The sequence below is a fragment of the Amblyomma americanum genome, chromosome 1, assembly GCF_052857255.1.
Source record: "Amblyomma americanum isolate KBUSLIRL-KWMA chromosome 1, ASM5285725v1, whole genome shotgun sequence".
Classification (NCBI taxonomy): Eukaryota; Metazoa; Arthropoda; class Arachnida; order Ixodida; family Ixodidae; genus Amblyomma; species Amblyomma americanum.
Genome location: NC_135497.1, coordinates 58641107 through 58665910, shown reverse-complemented (window position 1 = coordinate 58665910; position 24804 = coordinate 58641107). Strand labels below are relative to the sequence as shown.

Below are 24804 nucleotides of genomic sequence, written 5' to 3'. Positions count from 1 at the left end.
AATGCACGTGACATAAATGAGCGTTGATTCGATGCGAACGCGGGACAAGGAGACCATTAAAGAAATTTACTGACTTGAGCGCCCTTATGCATACTCTTAATCGCAGTTTACAAACATTGACAACTGCGATTAAGAGCATGGATAAGAGCAGAGGCTATATACACGCTCTTCCTTGAATAAATCCTGTTGAAAGTGCAGCGCTCGTCCTGCTCCCTCATGTGTTTCACGGATATGTTTGTTACAGAGTACATGCATTTAGAAAACTTTCAGAGGTGTGCAACACAAGGAGTCAGAACCGTCAAGATTTCAAAGTGTAAAGCTTACATTTTTGAGCAACGTTTGCTTGCACAAGACTGTCGTTTCTATTTCTACAATAGTTTTTCAGCAGAATGTTTGTTGCAACGCTAAGAATGTGATGCATGGCCAAGTGAGTACTATGACCGCTTTCACATTCGTCGATGCTCTCACTGTCTTCTATGAGGTTGGTAGCCAGTGTGAAAAGGGCTTGCCCTTGGCTCGCTAGAGAATGGAAATGCACAGAATACTTTTCACATCGCAGCTTGGCCAGGACGATTTCAGCAGTCATTACAGCATTAACAACTGGAGGTTGGGGGAACTTGAGCCCTCCGCGATACATGTTTGCTATAATTCAGCATTCACAATTATGATGTATTCATCTTCTAGCAAATTTGCTCGGCAAGCAGTGCATGCAAGTTTTTTAAGTGCTGCATGGGCTCAGTATCCGGCTACGTACGTTATAGCTGGCAGATTTTGTGCCTTCATTTCGAAGTCCTTGTCATTTACTTCAATGTTGAACCTCTGTAGAATCGCCTCATCGATGCTGACAGCAGGTGCCCATGAATCCATGTCTGGAAGCGCCAGGGCTCATTGTAGGCGAAGCTTGCGTTCGGATTCGAACACTTGTCTGATGGACACATGGTACTACGACCCGGAAAGCTGCCTATATTGGCCAAATCTCTTCCGAACGCAGTCTGCCTCGAACTTCCCCAGAAGTGCGTAGGCAAATCCAAGGTCTTCAAGGCAATAGTTTATTATTTTGAAAAAGGCTTCCATAGTGAGACGCAAGGCACTGTGGGTATCCCGAGTGAGAATTCCAATGTCAAACTTCAAACTCTTCAAGACGTCAAGCCACTGCATGATGGTTTGAAGGAATTGAACTTGTGGACACTGCTTTTCTGCAATGGGAGTATGCAGGTCATCACGAAGCCGGCACCCTTTGCTAGGCGACTTCACATTAACAATCCTCCACCAGGTTTCAACAACCTTTAAAAATTCCGCTGTTCCAGCTGCATGCTGCAGTGCATAGCGTTGACCGCATGCTTCAAGAGCAGCTGTGGTTGATAGGTTGAAAACTTTCAGTGCAAGTTTCATATTTTGCCTTTCCTTATTAGATGGATTAAGGGCCTTTACTAACAGTGTTGGAGCAGCCCTAATAAGGTGGTCTTCTTCTCTTAGGTGAAGATCACGGAGGATCTTGACCGATGCGGTGATAATTTTTGGGTTGGAGTTCAAATTCATAAGTGAAGGAAAAAATATGCATGTTCCATGGTTCTTTTGGTTGATCCAATTCTTCCGAATACATTTCAACAAGTGAACAGGGTCAATACCAAAAAAAGAGGACGAGTGGGATCTGATGGGTGAGGATAGGAGCTTTTGACCTTTGATGACAAACCATAGAAAGACGTTGTTTTGCGATTGATAGAGTTGCTAACTGTGATGACTGCAATGATGCGAAGCTCAACGTTTTCAAGCTCATTTATGACGCTGCGGAGCGCAGTGTTTAGCTGTTGAGCATTGATTTGTCCAACTGGCAAAATGTGAATAACACTTTTTTGTGATGACAGGAGGCTTTCAATCATAAAACATGAGCTGTCTTTGATTCATTTGAAGTGTTGCTGGCAGCGCCGACAATCGTCCCACCCTTATAATCAAAATACGCCTGTAGATGGACTTCATCCGTCAGGAGAACCACTTACTTCTGATGATCCTTCATTGCACTCGCGATCTTCGCATAAAGCAGGAAAGAAGCATCCTGCTGCTCAGCTGCTGGATATATTACATATGCTTTGCATACACGCCTGATCGTGGACTCGCGCGACAACGTGAGACCTTTGTAGTTACGTAGTACCTATATGCATGAGGAGAGATAGTAAATAGAAGGCTGGAAAATACCAACAGCTCTGAAGGGTTCCGGGGTGCCTTGCTTAAAAGGAGAAAGACTTGTTCCTTTAAAAATGTCAGAGTATCTTGCCGATCTTCGGCTAGCATTTCTTGATTTGTTGCGTCTTCAAGAAGAGATAGCACGAGCTTCAATATGCCACCTGTCTTGTCTTCAGGTTTGCGGAAGGCAGGAGCCTTATCAGAGCTCTCAACGGCATCCATGATCTCAACGCCATCAAGTTTGGTGACCTAGACATCATGAAAATACACCTTTAGAGAGAGGTCCTCTGTGACTTTAACTGTCTATTTGATTGCTGGGGCAACATCGACAGTTGAGGAAGAGTATAAGGTCATGCTGGAAAACCACAGTCCAGAATTTGGAGACCTTGATACATGGTATGCTTTTGAACAGCGCGTGAAAGTTGTGAATTTTGTTTCTGTCTTCTTCCGCCTGGTGTGTTTCAATAGACAAGTCCATGGCATCGTGTAACGCAGCTGCCTCTCGGCGCGTCCTCTTTTCATCTGGCGCCTCTCGAGACGTGCTTGCATTTGGGGCAGAAAGATATGCCGGGCAGTCTGGAAGCATGCATGGAACAGCATCAGGTCTTAACCGTGCGAGCTTGACCGCCATTTGTATTACTTTTCCGATCTTTTTATCCGGGTAGCTTGTTATAGGTACCATGGCGGATGGTTTAAAGTTTCGCTCGCAAACCTGGGATAAGGAAAACAAAGACAATAAAAGCTCTAGAACCTGAATCTTAAAAATCAGACAGGTGCATGACAGAAGGAGAGAAATTTCTATAAATGTCGTATGAACTGAATGCCAGCAATACTATTTCGCTACGAATTTACAGATTTACCCGGTCCAAAAGAGGCAGCTCTACGGAATTATCCCGCAACATGCTGCCCGCAGCGTTTTCAGTCCGACTGAGGCAGGAGTATCAACGACAGTTAAAGGAATGTTTCCTTACCACCAACCGCTTTCCTGGAGTGAAGTCCGCACGGTGGATAGCTCTAATCCATTGAGCTCTTCTTGCTTGGTCCGAAGGGAAGGTGAAGACTCGCACACGCTCACCACCATCATAGTTCCCGCGGCACAGCGGTACGCAGCAATGCCCAGGCATTATCACAGCCTGCACACTGGACACTCACCTCCCGGCACCGACGTACTTCGTCGTTAGCGACGTCGTTACCGTAACGATGCTAACTCTGAAACAGCGTTGAGTTTCGTGACACACGCTGCACGAACAAAAAAGAAACGCCGATATGCGAACACGTGCAACTACATTAGCGTAATGAAGGAACCACTGTTGTTTGCCGCAGTGCGAACGCATTTTCCAGTCGAGCACTCTATACGAAAACGAGAAAGTATAACAAAACCCCGTACAAAAAACAACATTACCTTCCAAAATATGCGGTTCAACAAAAATTATAAACTTTTACAAAGTAACATTTTTATTTTTGCAGCAAAGCAGTAATAAAAGCATCACAATGTTTTCTTATATTCGATACTTCGGCTGGTACTGCTCCGCGCAGGATTTGTTGCCCCAAGATCACGGAGACTGGTTCGAGAAAGTGGGGGCACGACGGGCGCTCCTCGAAACCACCGAGAGCTGGTCCATCGTAGTGTGATGACGTAGCAACAAAAGAGAGGAGGATATGGAGAGGCCTTAGCTAGTCTAGATGGTGTTGATCTGGGTCGCAGCTTAACCAGCCACTTCATGGACATGAAAACTGCTTCTCGAGTTGTTTGCTGTTGGGTTGTTTTCATGAAATTCAGGATTTCTACCTGAAGTTAGGCGTTTGTCGCGAAGCATATAGTGTAGCTTCTTTCAGGCTTCCTAGGAATTCCCTCGACATTCCAAATTTTTAAAAGTAGTGCAATAACCGCCCCTCTTCTGTTATAACTTCCACGGCGCCAGCTGTCGGGCCTGCTATCCCAGCGCTCGCAAGGCTTGCTACGCACTAAGTTCCACCGCCAAAATTCCTAGCATAGCTCTACGAGCAGCTTCAAGATCAGCCAACGGCGCGATAATTCAATACTTCACGCAGTCAACTCCTTACCGGACACTTTAGAAATGTATAGCACGCTTAGCGCGGTCTACGCCTATAGGCTGGTTGGTTCTTAATGCAAGAAGAAAGTAAAGGAGCATGGAAGTTTGTGTGGGCGCGGCGCTGCTCGAGTATTAGCATTTGACTCAAGGCCGACCCCACTTCGGCTCCTGCGCGACCTGGCCTTGTGCCTCGGAGGTACAGGGAGAGATCATCGGCATCTCGGGAAATCGGAGCACACCCCTCCGTGCTGTGCAGCAGCTGGCCAGAGTCGTCATACAGGAGGAGCCCCAGGACCATCTCCTCGTGCACACCGACGGCTCAGTGGCCCGCGATAGCTGCTCCCTTGCAGCAGCGGCTGCCATCGACGCCCTGCGACTGCAAAGCCAGCAACACGAGTTAAACATATTGACTAGCGCAAACACACACAGGAACCAAAGTAAGAGAGAGGACACACGCTAGATTGGCAACTGAATTTTTTACTTGAAACACAGGTTTATACACTTTCCTTCTGCGCCACCAGTGCCACCTATCAGTTGCCGTCGCGTCAAATGATGATGAAGAAAATGAAGCTTGATGGAAGAAAATGAACAGGGCACATGCACTCGGGAGCACCACGAAGACATCTAGCAATACATGATAAGTGAAATCTAACTTGATAGGGTGCTTTAATGCGGCGCGAAACACAAACGAAAAACGAGGAGGGTCTAAAAGTTAAACATAAAATGGTTTGTAGTTCGTATCAGATGAAAATTTATCAAAAAGCCAAAACCAGCAGGAGAGACCTGCAGAAAGACCAACAACACGTGCCAACAGCACGCGGTATTACTGTTGACTCAGTATCTTGAATCAAGTACTTAGGTGTCCTGTTCACCTCCAATTTAATCTGGAATGCTCACATTGAACACATCACCACAAAAGCATGCAAAAAACTTGGTTACCTGAAACGTCACTTACACCTTGCTAACACAGATACCAGACTTCGAGCATACAGTTCTCTTATCAGGCCTTCTTTAGAAAATGCGTCAATAATTTGGCACCCCCATCACTCTAATCTCACGAACCTACGCGAATCAGTTCAAAACAAAGCTGCGCGGTTCATCTTAACTTCATACTCGCGATATCAAAGTGTGTCCGCCTTAAAGAAATTACTTAATCTCCCTCCACTTGACATGCGCAGGAAATTATCACGGTTCACCTTCTTCCATAGCCTTTACCACAGCAACACTGCATTCGCTCGAGCCCATATTTTTCCCGCTCCCCACATCTCTACCCGCACAGACCATGTTCATAAAGTAAAACCTATATTTGCCAGGACTAACGCTTATCAAAATTCGCCTCTAGTTTTATCTGTTGCCGAATGGAACTCGCTACCTGCAAACATTGTCTCGCTTACGGAATCATCATCATTTCATGCAGCACTGCTAACCTTTTTAGAGTGTGTCAACCTGTCCGAAACCACATTTCCTTGATTATTTACTTAAACAGTGTTTTCGAGTGCTTGGCATTGTGTAAAATTCATTCCGCTTCATCTGATATGTATCTGTGTAGGCTGTTTATCTAAATGTTTATTTGATTGTATCCTTAAACTCGTGTTCCGATGTGTACTGATTGTTTGCTTCACATTTTAGGTTCTTATGTGTGTTTCACGCTACTAAACATTGTATAAACTTCGTTACTCTTTCCTTTCTTTCTTTCTTTCTTTGTTTGCTTCTGCTAGATGTTTTTTATGGTTCCTAATGCCTTCATATATTTACATTGTACAGATTTCACTCATGCTTGAACTTTTTCGTCTCCCCCCTATGTAATGCCCTATTGGGCCCTTAGGGTACTCAAATAAATAAATAAATAAAGGAAGGAACACCAGGGCCTACCGAATGTTGATGGTCACACCAAAGGACGGAGCGAATTGAAAATATAGAAACAACGGGGCCTCTAAAGAGGCCTACACACAATATAAACTTAGCAAAATTGGATGTTACACTAAACCCGAATAAACATGGTCATAAAAACTTATCACACATGGTCCTAAAAACACATCAAAGCCCTAAGCACAACATTTTCACTGCTACAACCAACAAGCCCATATGAAACGTAAAGGATTGGGCAAGTTGGTCAGACATGCTTAACGGAATAATGGCGCAGATCAAGTGTCAATGCAGCAGGAGAGTACAAACACACACTAGCGCCAAGTGTGTGTTTGTACTCTCCTGCTGCATTGACACTTGATCTGCGCCATTATTCCCCCAAATGAAAGCCTTAGCAGCAACACGCAACCTTCCTGGGCTCCTCCACCATGGCGGACTTGATGGGGATCCGGCTCCGGCTGGACCTGCTGCTGCCCTCCGTCACCCAGGAGTGCTCTGCTGTGCGACTCCCGCGCCGCCCTCAGCCGGCTGCAATCCAACGGCCGCGGTGCCCCACTAGTGCTGGACATTCGCTCGCGCATCAAGCGCCTTGCGCATAGAGGATGCGCCGTGCGTGCACAGTGGGCGCCCGGTCACTGCGGCGTCGCCGGCAACAAGAAGCTGACGACCTCGCGACCGCCGCACAGCGATCTGCCCCTTGCGCTGGCGGACGTGCGGGCGGTCATCCACGACCATCTCCGAAAGCAGCACCCCAAGTCACGCATCGCAGGAGGTGAGCGCATCGACAGCATCAACGGCTGTCGCGCACTTACGCGATCGCAACGTGCAATGATCCTCCGCGCGCGCATTGCCTGCGTGTGGCCCGGGGAACCACGGGAGCGTCACGGAATCGCGCCACATTCTCCCAGCCGGCCTCCTCTACGGCGCGGTGGTGACAGCCGAAAACCGCGGCAGCAACTGAGCGGCGCGGTGTTCTAATCGAAAGAGGCGCCGGACACCGGCCAACCAGTTGTGGTGGGCGCTCGCTTCTCCCAAGTGACTCTACGCCAGTGCCTTTTATTTCTCCCGCGTGGAAAAAAAAAGAATTAACAGCGGCAGCGGCGGCGGGGTCAGAAGGAGATGCCGAAAGTGCGATGAAAGTCGTCTGTCGTGTGCTAAGGTTGCTTTGCTTGACTGTTATCGCAGAGAAAACAATGCGATATCGCAAGCGGTGGAAAAAGTTTGAAGTCAGTTGAATAACTTTGCGCAACTCAGTTTTTAGAGCGAAACACCACGCGTAGAGCACCAAAACATATTTATACGAATATAGCAAGCTATTAATAAAGCGCTGCGCGCACTGCAATCACATTATTGTGGCCAATATGATCGAAATCGGATATATATAGGGGGTAATGAACTCTGTTATCTATACAGGAATGGTTTTCCGTGGCTTGCTAGAACGGTCTTTATACCAACGTAAGAGAATTAGGCTAGCAAAACAGTGTGGAGAATATCTTACCAGTATCGGCTAATACACATGCAAATTTTCAGATTTTTCTCGACAGCAGAACTTAATGAGTGTCTGAAAGAGATAAATCTGTCATGCTAGTAACAATCCATACCGGATTGTTTTTCTGACATTGGTGTCTGCTTTAATGCATATTATTCTTTTGTGCATCTTTGTGTACAACCATGTCTATCGCAAATGCTTGTATTTTACAGCAGTGTATTTAATGTATGTGCTCGAACTAAGCCAATGTTTTGTTGAGTAAAGAGGTGAATTTTTGCCCTACGATTTTCTTTCTCTATGTAAATAGAACAGGTGTCCATCTAAACCTAACCACGTTTTTAACAATTCAGGGAGTGTCCTACTGGTGTGCTGTGCGATGTCAATGCACGTTAAAGATTTCTAGGTGGTCTAAATTATTCCGGAACCCTCCACTACGGCACCTCTTTCTTCCTTTCTTCTTTCACTCCCTCATTTCTCCCTTCTCTTACGGAGCGGTGTCCAACGTGACGTGTCCAACGATTTATGAGACAGATACTACGCCATCTCCTTTCCCCAAAAGCCAATTATTATTATTAAGGAGTGTCCTAGGCCTAAAATGGGTTTAGTACTGCCGAGGGTCGTGTTGTCTACTCTGCAGTATCTATTCAACGCAAAACTTGAGTTTCGTTCCGGTGGGCGTATATGACATTGAAGTGACCTTCGCACTTGGCGATCTCATAGCAACAGACTGAAGAAGTTGGCGCGGGAAAAACGCGGACAAGCGAGACAAAGACGAGCGCTTGTCTCGCTTGTCCATGTTTTTCCGCGCCCACTTCTGCAGTATGAACGTCAACCAACTAGGCCAACTTTCTGCTCTCATAGCAACAGCTTTAAGTCAGATGACAAGCATACTTTGACTATGGCAATTGCGATGGTGTCTCCGAATTAGACCCGGGTCGTTTCCGAAATGTTGCCCATCCCAACCCCCATACTTGACCTTCAATGATTTGGGCCAAAATCTATTTTCAGGCTAATTTCAATGTGCTCAATACGATGGCAGCCTCTAAATATGATCCGGGCCAGCCCCGAAATTTGACCGCGGCCGATTTGGGCCAACTATAACTGAGCGTCCAACCTTATTGAGCGTGCAACCATAAGTGAGCGTGCCCGACACGATGACGACCTCCAAATCTGGTCCAGGCCATTGCCAAAATGCTTTCGCTACCATGATTAAACCTGCCTAACTTTCGTTTTCGCACTGCACAGACGATTAATTAAATTATACTGACTACCTAGCTTTTTAAATATTAACTTCTTGTTCGCAGCAAGGTACCGTCCGAGTAATTTTTTTCTTCAAGCTATAAAAGATAGCGCGACAAAATCATATACACAACAGTGGTGCTACTTGAGCGCAGCAAATGCATATTCACTTATTGTATATCCCGCGCCCAGTGCAAACACAAAACTCATCAGAGACTCGTTTACCCAAAACGCCACATATATTGCCAAATAAAATAAAACCGACATCCGCTCTCTGTTCCTTGGCAGCGGGCGTTTTTCGCTGTGCAAGACGCGTTCATCTCCCGACGGAGAAAAGAAAAAAAAAAGAGGTGGGGCGGGGGCTTCTTTTTTTTGCGCCCGCGCACCCACGCATAATAATAATAATAATAATAATAATAATAATTGGTTTTTGGGTTCAGGAAATGGTGCAGTATCGGTCTCATATATTGTTGGACACCTGAACCGAGCCGTAAGGAAAGGGATAAAGGAGGGAGTGAAAGCAGAAAGGAAGGAAGAGGTGCCGTAGTGGAGGGCTCCGGAATAATTTCGACCACCTGGGGATCTTTACCGTGCACTCACATCGCACAGAACACGGGCGCCTAAGCGTTTTTCCTCCATAAAAACGCAGCCGGCGCGGTCGGGTTCGAATACGGGAACTCTGGATCAGTAGCCGTGCACTCTAACCACTGAGCCACCGCGGCGGGTGCCGAAGCTGCGACGCTCGCCAGCGCCATCTCTCGCTCGCAGCAAGCAAGCCGTGGGTCACGTGAGTCGACTTCGAACCACGTTGAGCAGTATTTAAACCATAGACATTTTTTTTTCTGCAGCCTCGCCATCAACGCTTCTATACCAGACAGGCGCATGTCCGTCCCTACGCTTACACCGCGCAATGGGGTCAAACATTCCTGGCGACTAGGCGGTTCTCTTTATTGCACAGAACGCTCATAAATGCACTAATATTCTAATGAAATGCATGCAGCACCTTTTGCCCTACTTCGACGCTTTAGCGTAAGTTGCGAGTAATATCTCTGTATCTCACATGCTTGTTTTATGTTCAAATTAATATTTGCATACAATTTACTTTTATCGGAAATGAGCCAACATTGCAAGGAGAGCTTACAGCATCCCATTACTATATCGTAATTGAGAGAGCAGCCGTGGATTACTACAGCATAATAATAATAATAATAATAATAATATTAATAATAATTGGTTTTTGGGGAAAGGAAATGGTGCAGTATCTGTCTCGTTGGTCACCTGAACCACGCCGTAAGAGATGGGATAAATGAGGGAGTGAAAGAAGACAGGAAGAGAGAGGTGCCGCAGTGGAGGGCTCGGGAATAATTTCGACCACCTGGGGATCTTTAACGTGCGCTGACATCGCACAGCACACGGGCCCCTTTAGCGTTTCGCCTCATCGAAACGTGGCTGCCGCGGTCGGGTAACGCGGTGACCGCGTGTTTCCGTTTGCTAGCCGCTACAGACAAGCCCAATGTTGCCCATTCCCGACCTATCAATCTATACGCGGGGTACGAAGCGGGGCAGTGAGAGAGAAAGAAAGAGAGAGAATGATGTGTAATATTAATAATAATTGGTTTTTGGGGGAAAGGAAATGGCGCAGTATCTGTCTCATATATCGTTGGACACCTGAACCGCGCCGTAAGGGAAGGGATAAAGGAGGGAGTGAAAGAAGAAAGGAAGAAGAGGTGCCGTAGTGGAGGGCTCCGGAATAATTTCGACCACCTGGGGATATTTAACGTGCACTGACATCGCACAGCACACGGGCGCCTTAGCGTTTTTCCTGCATAAAAACGATGTGTGCTGCATGCATTAGCGCTGACAAGGTTGTGGCAGTCACGCGGCACTCCAGCATTAGGGCGCAGCGTTCATTGCTGGGCCAACCTCTCGCAATCAACCATTAAGTGACACATGCTGGTGTGGCAGGGTGGGTGGGCTATTCAGTGTGCGGAACGCAAAATTGAAAATTGGTGTTTGAGGAAAGGCTCGCATATATTGGTGGACACCCGAACCGCACTGCAAGGGAAGGAAAACGAAATGAATATTGAAATGAATATTGGCCCCGCCGCGGTGGCTCAGTGGTTAAGGCGCTCGACTACTGATCCGGAGTTCCCGGGTTCGAACCCGACCGCGGCGGCTGCGTTTTTATGGAGGAAAAACGCTAAGGCGCCCGTGTGCTGTGCGATGTCAGTGCACGGTAAAGATCCCCAGGTGGTCGAAATTATGCCGAAGCCCTCCACTACGGCACCTATTCTTCCTTTCTTCTTTCACTCCCTCCTTTATCCCTTCCCTTACGGCGCGGTTCAGGTGTCCAACGATATATGAGACAGATACTGCGCCATTTCCTTTCCCCAAAAAACCAATTATTATTATTAAATGAATATTGGTTTTAAGGAAAGGAAATGACGCCTGTCTCACATATCTCGGTGGACGCCCGAACCACGCTGTAAGAGAATGATGACGAAATAACTTTAATTGCACCCGTCAAGGAATCAGAGGGCGGTGAAGTCGAGTCTTGACCGCCGTCATCTTCCTCTCCTTTCAGCAGGCTGTCAGCGGTGTCCAAGTCCAGGCAGGTGACTTTTTAACACGACAGCGTTAAGGAACTCATATATATCGGAAAAGCCGGTGTCGTCGGCGGCGTTGGCCGTGAACGAAAAATCCTCCTTCTTGCAATGTACCACACTGCCCCAACAATGTACCACACTGCCCCAACGCGGGCACGCAGGAATCACGCGTTGAGCGGCGAAGAACGCAGCGCACATCCAAAGCGCATTCACCACGAAGCTTGTGTGACCCTCCGCGGTGGCTCAGTGGTTAGGGCGCTCGACTGCTGATACGGAGTTCCCGGGTTCTAACCCGACCGCGGCGGCTGCGTTTTTATGGAGGAAAAACGCTAAGGCGCCCGTGTGCTGTGCGATGTCAGTGCATGTTAAAAATCCCCAGGTGGTCGAAATTCTTCTTCTTCTTCTTCTCCTTAGTAAGCATGGCACATACCCACGCAGGGGGATTCGCCAAGGTTAAGTAGATAATCCCAATGCGGTATTTGCGCGGTGAAAAATAGGCGTGAGAAGACTAAATCACTATAAAAAATTGGAACAGTCAAATGAATTAAAGAAAAATGAATTGCCAGAAAAAGAATCGACGATTTTTGTACATGCGACAAAATTTTATATACAGCTAACAAGGTAATCGATCAGTTGCACTTATGTAATCATGAAAGTACCCGTAGACACTGCTTAACGGGAATTCCTTTGCGCTCGCACCGAACTAAAGAATAACTGGAAGAGACAGTGGGAGTCCTAACACCGAAAGAGGGACCTCCAAATATTGTTTTCTCTGAACTGCGAACCGCCAGCAAGAGTGGAGAAAATAATCTATTGTTTCAACTTGCCCACATGATACACAAATGTTTGTCGCAGCGAACCCACATCTGCATAAGTACAAATTTAAGTGAGGGATTCTGCATCGCAGAAGCGTCATTGACACCTCACAGAGCCTTGATTTACACCACCGGATATTCTATGGGAACTTTAAGTGGCTAAAATTCTTGGTATTGAGCAATGAATCACTCAGGTTGGTTGAAATATGTTGGAAGCGCAGGAAACGTGAAGTTTCTAACAGAATGAGGTGAGGGACGGGATAGATTATAGGAGCGCTGAGAGCTGACCTTGCCAATAAATAAGCCACCTCGTTAAAATAGACGCCCGAATGCCCAGGTACCCAGACAAAGCGGATATCACGCACTGTGCGCGGAACAAAAAACCTAAGCGAACGATTCAATAAAGATTTTCCCGAATTTTGGAGAGAGACTAGAAATTAAAGGCAGTCTGCAAGAATAAGAACCCGTGCTACATGCCTAGGAAGTTTGAAAAGAGCCAAACCAAAGCCCAGAAACTCTGCGAAGATTATAGGAGTACAATCTGGGATACGAACGGAATAGCTCCAAGCCAGCTCTTGCGAATATATCCCAAACGCCGCCTTCTCACAGCTGGCGGAGGCATCAGTGGAGACAACAGTATGAAGAGGAAAATTCTCTAGGTGTTCAGAAAGAAGACCATTTAGGATATATGCGGGCATATGTTTCGCATGGGACGGGAAATTATGGTCATAATAGAAGACGGGGTCAGCCTGCGTGTCCGCAACTTGTTGCAAGGAGATCAGATTAACCTGCAACGGGGCTAACAGATTCTGCGTGCCCCTAACTTGCGGAAGCTGATAGCGTGGCCCATGATTTGTGAAAAACAGGTGTGGTTAGGATAGAAAAATGGGACTACGAACGCCGGGGGCCGGGGCAGGGGACCTGAGGAAAGTACACACTGTTAGAAGTTGGAAGCGGGAAAAGAGATCGGGGATACGGGCTTCCAGATAAAGGACCGCGTTTGAAACTGATTTTGGGAGCCCGAGGCATAACCGTAGGGCACACCTTTCCAGTAAAGATAATGGCTGCAGCTTGTAGTTTGCGCTACCAGAGAACAAGACAACCAAATTACAGAATCGGTCTCATATAAGCCTTATAAAGCAACAGTAACGTATCACGACGCATGCCAAACTTTTTATTGGAAACTCGTGTCAACCGGCCCAGAGCACGTTCCCCTTTAATAACATTATTCTTAATATGGTGTCGCCAGTCCAAGCTTTAATCATAAGTAAAGCCTAGGTATTTAACTGTCTCCACCTGTGGAATTGGAGTGGAGCGGTATACTAGCGAGAGTGTCGGGCGGAAGTAGCAGCACACCACATTTGCTGACATTAGGCGATAAATTAATTTGGTTCAACCAGACTTGAATTGCATTCAGGTATGCCAGCAAACACTCGTCTAGGGCATGAATATCCTTTGCTGATGCGAAAAAAGCTATGTCATCTGCGTGTACATAAACTGCAATGTTTGGATGAATGGGTATGTCCCGAACCACTCTGTTGGAAAGCAGTGGAGACAAAACAGATCTCTGCGGCACACCTCTTGATTGAACGTAGGTATTAGAACAGAAAGATCTGTACAGAAGAAAAATCTATCGTATAAAAATTCACAAATCCAAGCACAGATGTAGTGCGTTGGATGAAGCTGAGCAAGACTGTTAATAAGGACCGTGTGTTCAACGCTGTCATAGGCTTTAGCAACATAGAGTGTCACCAAGGCCGCAACTTCTCTCTTGCGCATTGAGAGCCGTATTCGACTCTCGGGATCCACATGCGCGGACCATATGGAACAACCGCGAAGAAAGCCAATCTGTTAACGTGATGAACATGCTGTGTGAGGCGAATGTGTACTACTCTTTCTATTAGCTTTACTAAGTTTGAGGTTAAAGCAATCGGCCGAATATTGTCTAAATGAGATCCATTGTCTGCATTTTTCAAAAGTAAAATTATTTTCGCAATTGTCCAACTGTAAGGAATCCAAGAGTTTTCCAATGACGCATTTACAATATCCAAAAGGTGAGATGGAAAGTCTTGCGCTAAAATCTTTAACATGCCCACAGTAACCCCATCAGATTCCGGGGCAGCAGACTGCATCGAGGAAACAATTGGGAGAAGTTCCGATACGTCCACCTCGGGGTAGTCCGAGCTGGGGGTGAGAGTGTGCAAAGTTTCCGTTTTCTGCTCTCGGAAACGTTAAGCCAGCACCTGAGCGATAGGTTCAAGGTGTTGCTTAGCTTCCTGCGAGACAATAACAATGAATTTATGTGGTTGGAGGCCGGAGAGTTGTTATTCCGCGCCATTAATCTATATAGAACCTTCTTATTCTGAGGTTCAGAGAGATATATGTTTAAATTTTGATTATAATCCTCCTTTGTTTTTTTAACAGTTCTTTTGAAAGATGCAGAGTAGAACTTATAATTTATCTAATTAGCTGGACTCTGATTATAGGAAAGGCTTTTCCATGCTGCCTTTCTAAGGCGATAAGCTTTCTCACACTCCTCCGTCCACCAAGGAGACGGCTGTCTGGCAAAGGCAGTAGCGCACACAGAGAATACAGAGCTCTCAGCACCATCTTGCAGAAAGAAAATTGCCCGCTGAGCTCTTTCCGCTCGACCTGAGCTAGCTATGGAGGGAAGCGAGGCAGATATCAATTTTTTATACGTAATGTGATTTACAAAATTCATGGTTGCACCTGTATTTCTGATAGGAGAGGACATAATAGTAAAGGTTATTGGAAAGTGGTCACTGGATGTACCTGAGTCTACTGTTCACCATGCAGATACTCCAACCCCACGAGATGATAATGTTAAATCTATGACTGAACGAGATACTCCACGCATAAAGGTTACTGCTCCGGAATTGCAGCAGTGCACTGCATTCATAGACATCCATGACCAGAGAAGCTGACCGCAGGAGTCAGAGCGACTACACCAGACACTGTGGTGCGAATTAAAATCCCCTACGATGACTGTGTTGTTTGCTCCGCTCAGTAAGGTATCCAAACAGTCTGTCCTGTGAACACCTACAGGAAAGTAGACGTTAGCAATAGTTACTGAGGCGCACTGTGGCAGGGAGATTTCAACCGCCAACAACTCACAGGCAGGGAACATAACTTTCTGCGAGATTGATGCCCGGTGACGTATTTTTGTATAAATTATAGTTATTAACCCACCACCCCTGTCATTAATGCGGTCTAGCCTGAAAACACGAAATTTTTTCATCGAAAATGATTTAAGTAGAGAGAGCCACGTTTCTTGCAAATTCACTCTATCTGAATTATGTTTATGAAGAAGCATATCAAGATCCGTGAGAGAAGAAAGTACGGAACGACAATTCCATTGCGGAACTTTTAGACCCGCCATGATTATTGACTGAGGAAACAGGCAGCAACAGCCTCCTTCAGCACATCAATCTGGGGGATTAGTTTGGGGGATCCTTTCTTTGCTTTGATTTTCGGAACAGCTGGCTTCGAGGGTGAGGAAGAAGCTGGACGCTTCTGGGAAGGGCATACCATTTCAACATCCGTGTTACAGATATCTACGTGAGAGACACTGCCAGGAGCGCTGTTGGCAGGTGGGACTTGGGACGCGTCAGGAGGCGACACGGAGTCACTCTTACTAGCAGCAGAATTTAGGAGCGATGCAGGCGTCGCCGCCGAAACAGATGATTGAGAAGGCAGAGACAGGCCTGCAACAAGTTGAGTTAAAGCCTCGGTGAAGTTGCACAGCATTCGCTCGACCACCACGCAAAGAGCCTGTTCTACTGAGGACCCTATCGAAGTAGTCAAACTTGAGTCCATATCTGCAACAGAGGTTCGCGCACGGCTGGCATATGTATTACTCTTCCTCTTCCGATCCAGAATTGGATACGCATCTGCGCTCGAGCATCACGTCGCTTGAATTATATCTAGCAGGCTTTGTTCGTCAGCTCGCTTCGAGCAGTTGGCATCATCAGCTGAGTGGTTACACTTGCAGAGGAAACAATGGGGCTGAGCAGAGGAGCAGCTGTCATCCGAATGCCATTCTCCACAAACACGGCAGCGGGTCGCCGATTTGCACGCTTTACCACTGTGACCGAACCGCCAACAGTTGGTGCATCTAAGTGGACGGCGTTCCAGAGGATCCACACAATACACTATTGGCCAGACCTTGAGCTCAGGACAGGAGGAGCCAGCAAAAGTAGTTATAACTGATTCTGTCGGTACACGAAAATCATTTCATTCTCTACTGCACCGGTAGACAGAAATAACCTCCACACCTGTATCCTGAAACTCCTCCAGTATTTCCTGTGGGGAAGATGCTGTGTCCACTCCACGAACAATACCTTTGGAGCATGCGAGCTGTTCAGGGATGAATGCTTTCACCGCTAACGACTGAAAAATTTTGCATTGGAGCAGGTCTGTGACGCAAGCAATGTCAGAGGACTTGAAAACAATGCCTCTACGGCCTAACGGTCGCACCTCAGAGATCTGGAGGTAGTGTGTAGTGAGAGACCTTAGCTCCTCCTGAAGAACCTTAGAGGTTTTCATCTTGATCATTCAATCACCGATCGGTACGAGCGCCACAGGGATAACGTCAATTCCATTTTTTCCTGAAGAGGTCTAACGGCAAGCTTTGGGTAGGCAGGCTGGCGAACCAGGCTGCCGACCCTCTGCCTGGGGAGGCCAGCGACATACCTGAGCCAAACGCTCCCTCAAGTGCACATTAACCGCGCCTACAGATTTAACCTTAGACCTGGCTAAATCCCCCACGCAAAACGGCCTCACCATAGATGAGCACGCAGACAACACTAGGAAACCACAGGCACCACAGGAAACAGCCGTTCAGCCAACGGACGGTCGAAATTACTCCGGAGCCCTCCAGTACGGCACCTCTTCTTCCTTTCTTCTTTCACTCCCTCCTTTATCCCTTCCCTTACGGCGCGGTTCAGGTGTCCAACGATATATAGACAGATACTGCGCCATTTTCTTGCCCCCAAAACCAATTATTATTATTATTATTATTATTATTATTATTATTATTATTATTATTATTATTCACGAAACTTGGGGCTTGATGCCCGTTCATTCGGCACGGAAACTATGCTGGCGTTTGTGGCATCAGGTTTGTCGAGAACGATGTGCCGACGAACTACGACTGCAACTTGAGTCCCGCACGTTTCGGCAAGGCGTCTGGCAGTGCTTCTACGTGGTTTGCCCGCTCCTCGCTTCCGTTTCACCGTACGTAGCAGAGTGATTTCTCTAACGGGCAAGGCATCGCTCCGGACGGGAGATGGCGTTCCGTGGACTCCCTGGCAGTGCTGCAACACGCTGTCGCGTTCCACTTTTAAAGGAGAAGCTTAAGCGTCCCCTAATTTTTGTTTATGTCTGTGTAAAAGTGAGCGAGTCCTTTTATTAATGCGAAAGAATTAAATGGATCACTTTCAATGTCATATCAGCACGAAAGTGTCCGCAAGAAACCGCACCAGATGACGTCACGAGCCGACGAGTCATGGGACGAAGATGGTGTCGTCACATAATTAATGACAAATAATATAATTACATAACGCTAAGAATAATAGTATAATCATTTATTAAATTATGTAAATGCGACGTCAGACCAAGTCACATGACAGCTATGTATTGTGCCATAAACCTAGTCACGTGATGATGCTGTAATATGATATCACACCTACTCACGTGAGAACGATGTAATTTCTCGTCATACCAGGCCCCCATCTACCCTCTTCCACCCCCTATCAAGATCCATATGGATCCCACATTACTACTCGTGCGGGCATGGCGCATTACAACGAGTGCCCACAACCCAGTCCGCATTAATGACATTAGGATTGTCCAGCAGATAAACGCGCCAGTTCTCATGTATGACATACAGCGAAGATCATGCAACGACACATGCCCTTGACTCTCGAGATGATGGCGATGGTGATGATGCTAACAATGTATCCTTATGATCCCGGGGAAGTTTGATATACTGCTACAAAATTAAGATTCCAGAATATTGATTAAATATTGTACCCAGCAGCCGAAGACAATTGTTGTGCGGGAAAATAGGAACACCTGCGAATAATAAATAGGGACGATGATGTTGATGTTCTTGTGAGAGCAAGGCCCGCCCCCGTTTCCGCCACTTCCCTCCAGGTGGCGATGGTAATGGTTTCGAAATCCTGGGAATTCTTCGATGACTCGGTGATCCCGCAGCATTTCGAAAGAAAGCGCTAGATTACGCCTTCGAGCACTGTGTCAACTATAAAAATAACACGGGTCAAAACAACTGGCCTAGGGTGGGCAGCGTGAACCCCTCTGTCTGCCAGGTGCACTATGGCTCTCCGCTCAAATTTCCCCGCAACGAAATATTTTTACGAGAACCCCCCCCCCCCCCCGAAAAAAAAAAACCGCATAAATACTCATACGCGTCAACAGAACTCTGAGACAAGCTTCTTTAAGCAAATCACTTGTTTTCCTTCAAAACTGAACTAATCCATGGTACGCCAGCATCCTCTGTTTTTTACCCGCAAGCACCGCGTGAGCATTCTGCGAAGCCTTTTTAAGTGAACGATAGGTATCTGCAAAATAGTTAAAGATAACGTGTAGTGCCTGGCCGTCTCCAAGGCAGGCCGCCAACCTAACTGATCCCATATGAGAAAAGAAAAAGAAAGAGAATGACTATAAACATACAAACAAAAATCCCGCACTAAAAACAGAAGCGAAGAAAAGTGTGCCTATTTTAGTGCATGTTAAAGATCCCCAGTTGGTCAAAATTATTCCGGAGCCCTCCACTACGGCACCTACCTCTTCCTTCTCCCTCCTTTATCCCTTGCCTTACAGCGCGGTTCAGCTGTCCAACGATATATGGGACAGATACTGCCATATTTTCTTTTCCCCAAAAACCAAATGTTATTATTAACAAAAGTGTGCCCCATTAAACGTCATATTAGAAGGTTTGAAATAGCGACACAACAGCACAGCGCGAGCATGTAACCAGTTCTATTCACACGTCTTCATTAAAAAAAAGGGAAGGGAATCAGCTACCACACAACGATACATTCATAATAGTTTTGCACTTTTTCGGCGCTGTAACACCGCTATCCTGGCGCTTTCGTCTCGTGTGGCGGTGTTTCGACATAATAAGCGAATTTTCCGAGAAGGAACAAGGAATCGGAGACCAAAAGAGAGGTTATTCGGAAGGATGAAAAGTGAAATTATGTTTCCATATGCTTCCATCACGGAACAGGAATATACAGAATTAGTGTGAGATTCGAAGGGGAAGTCACCGATCAAAAGCTTCGACGGTGTTATACAGGTGTTTCTGGCCTCGCGCTTTCTTTAATCAAATCAGCAGATGTGGTCGTTTGGAACAGCATGAATCATATTCTCTCGCCTCTGCTAACTACTCCAGTTTCAGTTAAGTCAGCTTGTGGTAATAATAACAATAATAATAATAATAATAGTTTATTTCCAGGCAATTGTAGAAGATAGTAACCAGGCCGCTCAGGCATTGATGCTTGTGAGCGTGGCTGGGCAGTACAACAATGACTGCATCAGGACAAAGCTTTGCACAAAAAAAGAAAACAATATTGAAAGCACCTAAATGTTCAAAAGAAATAAACAAACACATGCATGTTGCAAAGTAGCGAGGCTCAAAGCAAGGTGTTAGTATTGGCATAGTATATGAACAAGGTATGTATTTTCCTCAATACACATTAAAAAAAACAGACAGGGTATTTCTGCAACTGAATTATCTTTTGAGCACTACATATAAAAAAGAGCATTGTTCGAAATGAAGTGTAAATAAGGGCAGCATATGAAAATCACATGGTGTCATTCATTTGACTGCACAAATGACCGTATAAATGCCTTAACATTTAGAACAGAGGTGAAGGTGTTGGCGTTTCAAATTTGTTGAAACATGAAGGCACATAAAATGCGCGGGTTCTCGTTCCATAATTAGTGTACACACGTGGAAAACTAAATTTCTCTGTGTGTACAGCAGGGTGTCCTTTATTCGACTGCAAGGCAAGAGCCATGACATCAGCGCCGGCAACGAGCATGAACACGAAGCAGTCATGCTTGGGGTCATCCGCGCTGCGCCGAATTTATTGGGTGCTTGTTCGCCTGAACTTATTTGTTTGCGGCATCAGACAAAGCTACCGCGGGTCAACGTGAGTTACGTGCTTTGCGTGCTCCCTGGAGTTTGAGCCAACCGGCAGGCAGCTACGGGTGCTACTCCAGTGGGGCAAGGGGGGGAGGGGGGGGGGAGAGAGCGGCGTGCTGTGACAGCAGCACTCCTTCCAGAAAGACCAGAGGGGAGCGTCCTCCTGTCGGCTCGGGCTGAACGAACATTACGGCGAAGCACCGGAAGCTACAAGCGGACTGCGGCATCCGTTTGTCTAGCCAGAGGAAACCGAACACCAAGCGTCATTGCATGAACACTGCGGTGATGCGCTGCAACTCCGCTTAGGAAGCGGTACTCGTCGGAGTTAGACGTGGTAACTGCAAAACGTCTCGACCTCAAAATTTCGACCTCACTGAATGAGGACCTCACTCAACCTCAAACTCACGCGTAGGGTTGTGGTCTGATTTGCTCACCTCACTCACAAAATTTCGAGCAGTCGCCGACCTCATCTCAACCTCACCTCACGACGTGAGTTTGACGTCGACCTCATGAGATCGGAACCTCATGAGATCGCCCCCCTCTGCGTAGTGCTAATCTTCCAATACGTCTATGATTTATTTCTCGTCGCGACCGAATTTGTGCACTTATGCACAGAACCTCATTTCCTAAAGTAAGACCTGGCACCATTATTACTTTCCAAATACCTCCCAGTATACTTCATACCTGTTGTAGCGCCGTAATGCACCATGCTTTCTTAATCACATCGAATCCTGCCGCCGCGGCACAAAAACTTGATTTGAGTCGTCGCAACAGCTCGAGCGGCGAGGTTCCAATAAGTTGGAAAATTTTCGGTGCGACTCTGCTGCTCCACCGTTCAATGCGCTCAGCCGCTTGAACCAGATTCAAAGACTGGGGCGCCTCGTTGCGCGCGAGCCTCGATGCGTGAGCTTCTCCGGAGGACCAACTAGCCTTGGTACGTCAGGCGATCGACCTATTCTACGCTTAATTTGAGTCCTTAGTACACTTCTTTTCTACTTCCACTCGAAGTACCCTAGTACAGACGAGTAGCGCGCGCCATCGTCTGCTAGCCTGGGAGGTCACCGATAAAGTATGTATAGCTCCCCAGAGATGGCGTCACGGTAGTGCTTTCTGCAAGCCAACGTTATTAGTAAGCGCACTGGCCGCTTGCCGAGGCCAACGTTTTTAAATGGAGTCAGTTTGAAAACAACTGTGGTAGTTTCGTCAGCAGTTGTTTAACAACATGGAGGAAGGAAAACTAACAACATCGGCGATCCGGGGAGCGGAGCGGACGCACGCGGTCGCCGCCTAGGTGGTGGTGCTGCTGTTCCCCCACCCGAGGCCCCCTATTTGAGGTGTCCTGCGCGTCGTCTGCTACTCCCTGCATGAAGAGCGTCAGCAGACTGCGGCTCGCGTGCGTACAAAAACGCATTTAAGGAACACAAACGTAGTTTTCGCTTTGAACAGATTACTTAAAAAAGACTGTTTAGTAGCATTTATATAACCACGATCTCACCCGGGCAGGTTAAAGATGCGTTGGCATACGGAAGCTGACATGCGCATTCAATAGAATACAGTCTTTTGCAACGCTAAACGCGCACTATGAAAAAGCAGCTCGTTGTGGGAATCGCCAATACTGCAGACGGCGCGTATTTATAATTAATTTCCGTCAAACGAGGTACGTAAATCATCCAAACTTGGTAATGAAAATTCAAGACTGACGTATGCCAAATCGCAGCGCGAATAAGCGAGTGGTTTAAAGGGGTCATGGCATGGTCGTTATTGATATTGTAGTTTTGTGCTTCAGTAAATAATACAAGAGCTTAAGATTCAGTTTCCTTAATTTGGCTGCCCTGGACGCGCTTTATATTAAAAAAAAATGCGATCGAAATTGAGAACGGGTAACTCCTCCCACAGGCAGCGACAGCCATATTGAATGCTATTGTGACGTCACCAGGGCATACACGGAGCAACGTCGTCTGCTCTCGATGCTGCAATGAGCGCAGCGGTGTCTCTTGTCCCCTGTACTTCCGCGGGCGATCGAAGTAGCAGTCGTCCCCCATATATGAGTGACTGGTGCCGCAAAAGCGTTAATAATAGTAACGCAGTTATTCTTCAATATATGTATAGGGTCCGGTTACACTAGGCCGACGGGGCGGCGATCGCCGGTCGGTTGGCTGGTCGGTATGCAAATGCCGTCGCTGACGCACTGGTCTGTCAAGCTAGACCGATGACGACGCCAGCACGACCAACGACCCCGTAACGCAGTAGTGTAAAGAGTTAACTTAATGGGAACTGGCAGAGTGTGGTGGGGGACTAGTTGGTATGACATTCTATAAATTTAAGAATTTTAAAACTTATTGTACCTGATGCTAGCCACGGCGACATACGCGATGTGCGTGCACCAGCGAAGATGTACTTTCATTCGGTGCTTGCACATAGAACCTATCGGCGAGGCAATTTAGCGATACGGTCAGAAAACGCCCTACGACGGCGCCGTTCGTCGCCGTCGCCTGGGCTTGTGCGGCCGAGCGAAAGTTTCACGCCCGGTGAATAGACGGCCCGAAAAAGTGCGCTTGTGTACCTTATCCTTATAGAAAAAAGGGAAACGAGCGAGTCCATTTAATATCTTCACACTTTCTTAATAATCAGCGGGGAACTCCTGCCAGATGCTTGAATTTCGGCCGACGGTGGACCGCTCACTCCTTTCGTTACGAGGCCTATAGAGTACGCAGGATTCGTGTGTGCGATTTCGGTGATGGAGGAGAAAGAATTCGCATGTTTTATGTCATTGCTGTCGAGGGTAGTTTTGGCCACAGGGCCCTCAAAGCGACGACTGCCTACACATCAGGGCGTGCGTACAATAAGGAGGAAGTGCCGATATGTGAGCCGGTCTGCACAACATGTGCTGAAGGCAGCCGGCAGCAGCCGTCGGCGTCGACTGTGGACAACAAATCTGGTTGTTTTTATTAATTCAAGTAATGTCCGAACGTATTCTTAGCTAAATTTCTTTAAAATCAAATACTGATGACATGAGAGGAATCAGATACAATTAACGGGAAGCGCCCGTCCTACGCGAAGCGTTTCCCAAAGAGGCGATGTAGCATCAGCGCCGCTTGTATTAGTGTCATCATAGTGTGTAAATGAGTTAAACTACAATTTTTTTGCGAGCAGTACTACGTATTATTTAAGATAGAAAGAGCCCAACTAGAGTTTTATTCCAAGCAAACGAGTAGTATTGTTTGCGCACAACTATGTAAACAACCCCAGCGCGAGGCTGCATGCAGTTGTCGTGATCGTCGCCTTCCTGGGCCACAATGCGCACCCACACTAACCGCTAAACGATGTACTCCTATTTTCAAGCACTCATTTAGACGGCGGCGACTTTTCATCGGTGCGGGCAGTGAAAGCATTCGAGTCGCGTAGGGTTTAGCAAGCGGCTTGGTTCATGCAAAAGGGTTCTACGAGCCGAAGGGAATGTATGTTCGACTTACAAATGCACACATGCAACGGAGAAGTTGTATCATTCGGCATTTTTCCCTGCTACTTTCGTGCCTCAAGGTTAATCTAGTGCCACCTTGTGATAATTTGAGATTAATTATCGAAAGATGAATAGCGGACAAGAAATTGGTAGCCAGCTACCAAACGCCGCGCCTTTCACGGCGCACATCGACGAAGGCATGCACGGCACGTGCCGCTTTTCACATACAGGAGCACTTGACTGGCCAAAAGAAACCACACTCATAACATAAAAATAACACGTTGATGAGCGCAAATAATAAAACAAGGGTCAATCGATTTCTGTTTCTTCAGCAATCAGAAAATTGTGCCAAGAGCAAGTCCGCTTTCTAAAGGATAACTCAAGTCGCGTGCTAAGCTGACGGCTTCCTAAAAGGAAACACTGAAAATGCATTTATTTCGATAAGCTAAAAAAAAAAGAAAACTTTTCGAGCGACCGCCGTCTACGGTGTGCATGCAAGCATCTCAACAGCGCGCTGCAGGCGACGCGGGGCGGGTATGCCCCTCTGACGTCAGCGATCCGAGGTTGCCAGACAAGCAAGCAGTTCGCAGAAGAAACGAAAAAAATTCATTTTAAAAATATATACCTCACCGGATCAACTGAAACTTGAGGGAATTTTAATTCAATAAGTTGAGGAATAAATGCAAAAAGCAGGGTGTGCGTGAAAATAGGCTGTCATGGTCTTTTAACCGAGAGAAGCATTTTACGGTACGCGTTTAGCGTTGCCGCAGTCTATGGAGTGCTTTGAAACGCGGTCGCTTTACATGAACGAGCTGTTACAACTGGCATTCGCATTATATTTATATCTTGACACGTGAAAGAGAGGAGGGCTACTGAAATAAAAGGAGCATTGGCCGTGAAAAA

The 24804-nt window shown here is 46.7% G+C and overlaps 1 pseudogene; it reads right to left on the bottom strand.

Annotated features, from left to right (window-relative positions):
* Positions 1 to 298: 298 nt before the first annotated feature.
* On the bottom strand, positions 299 to 3305 carry LOC144098027 (uncharacterized; annotated as a pseudogene).
* Positions 3306 to 24804: the final 21499 nt, after the last annotated feature.